Source organism: Condylostylus longicornis, unplaced genomic scaffold (assembly GCF_029603195.1).
Source record: "Condylostylus longicornis isolate FDR11 unplaced genomic scaffold, ASM2960319v2 ptg000327l, whole genome shotgun sequence".
NCBI lineage: Eukaryota > Metazoa > Arthropoda > Insecta > Diptera > Dolichopodidae > Condylostylus > Condylostylus longicornis.
In genome coordinates, this window is record NW_026578290.1 from 37,475 (window position 1) to 39,928 (window position 2,454).

The window sequence follows — 2,454 nt, forward strand, 5'->3', positions numbered from 1 at the left end:
ATTAAAATGCAGTTTAAAAACAGACAGCTAGATCAGTACTACTTAATCAGTACTTAATCAGTATTACACGCAGAATTATTAGAAGCAACCATTTCAATACACCGTATTGGAAAAAAGGAAATTTTTATAAATTATGAAGATTGGGTGGAATTTTATCAGCAATTTCAAAAAAAGTATAAAAAAAAATTTATAAATAACAAGGTCTCTTGTCTACAATTTGGAATGAAAACAAAAAATTTACAAACTTTCGTGTTAAGGAGCGAAGAGATGGATGAATTTCATAACCTAATTGATTTTATTCATTTGGTAATGGATAACAACCACAAGGCTGAAGAAGGTGTAAAAGACTATGTAAGGAAATATATAAGACAATGTGTAGAAAACAATGAAATCATACCAAAAAGTGAAATTTATATACTATTACATCGATTTAACTTTCAATGTAATTATTCTAGATTGTTTTATGAAATTCCGTTTTTACTTAAAAATAAGATAAAAAAATATTTAGAAATATATAAAAGCACTATGCCACTAGACTAATGTGTTACTTGTATTTTATTTTATTTTTTCTTTTATTTACATTATTTTTGTGTTATTTAAAACATGAGTAATTCTAAAAATAATAAAAAGCAAACATAAAAATACCATATACAGCATAAGACATTTATAGCAATTCCAGCAAAATGAATTTGGTATCTGAATTGGTTCTTCATCATTATTGAACATAATTGAAACCCCATCCCCTCTTGGTGATTGAGTATCCATTTTTATTTCTTTAGTAAAACTGGAAAATTCGTTTGACAGTTATGCTGCTACGATTATAAATTGATGTATACTAAAGTTTTTTTTCGAATCCTTTTTATTTTTCTTATTTTAAAAATGGATGTCAACGAGTTTTTAAATGTATATGATTCTGTTATTTTGGAAGAACATAAGAATCAAATTTTATATTTAAACAATTACTTAAAAACATTTAAACATAAATTACAATTAACTAGTTCGATACACGGAAGCCATTTTACTATTTGCCCTTGGGCGTACGACGATACTACATCTGGACCAGATACTTGTGAATGCTATACAATAAAAAAATACAAAATTAAAGTTGCAAAATTGATTAATTGGTATAAAAAATATGTCAAAATCTCAAATAGTATCGGAGATACATAGACCAGGTAGAAAACGATATCTCAGAAGAAAATTCAAGCAAAAGGATATAAATACATGTTAACAGCTATAGATATATTTTCAAAATATGCTTACACAGAACCTGTAAAAACAAAAGTTGCTGAAAATGTTTTAAACTCTTTAAAATTAATAATTAAAAGATCAAAATCAATTCGCAAAAATATTCAATCTGACCAAAGCAAGGAGTTTTTTAATTCGAAATTCCAAAATTATAAGAAAGAAAAAGCAATTAATCATTATCACACATTCAGCGAAATGAAAGCATAAAATGTCGAAAGATTTAATAGAACATTAAAAAATATGATGTGGAAAACCTTTAGTTTAAATCGAAATTATAAATGGTTACATATTTTATCATCATTAATACAGAAGTATAATTCAACAAAACATAAGAAAATAAAAATTTCGCCTGAAGAAGTTACAAAGAAAAATGAACAATATTTATTAAGAAATATCTATATAGAACCTAAAATTTTTCAAAAAAGTAAATCTAAAATTGGTGATTATGTAAGGATAAATAAATACAAAAAGCATTTTGAAAAAGGTTATCAACCTAACTGGTCTACTGAGATTTTTAAAATCGCTAAAGTAAATAAAACATATCCCATTACATATCAATTAGTTGACTATAAAGACAATACCATTTCTGGTGGTTTCTATAAGGAAGAACTTACTTCTGTTAAATATCCTGATGCTTACCTAGTAGAAAAAATTATTAAAAAACAGGGAAATAAAGTTTTCATAAAATGGTTGGGGTTCAGCGACGATCATAATACATGGATCAATAAAGATAGATTTAAAACATAGTACAATATTATTTAAAACATAGTACATATTATATAACATAATTTTATTTTTCGGCCTTTGTACAATAATAAAAATTGGAGAAAGTAATTCTTTTGTTTGTTTTTTTTTTATTTTTTAGTTTATTTTTATATTTTTATTTTTTTACAAATTTAGTTTTGTTTTAACCTCTTATATCCGTAAGGAAGGGAGCTACCATCTACAGCAAAGTTGCTTTTTTCTGATTTCGGTTGATATACTTTTACTTGCGGAACCTTTAGTACTTTGTGTTCTTTGTTGCGCCCAATATTTTGTAATAATATATAAATTTCGTTGTCTGCTTTCGGGTTTAACACAGATTCTTTGATTGTGTTAAAATTAATTTTTTGGGAAGCTTCATAATTTAAACAAAAACGCTTAGCTTTACATATAATTTTTTCTTCTTTATCTTTTGTACTATATAAATGAGTAATTTTTGGGGCC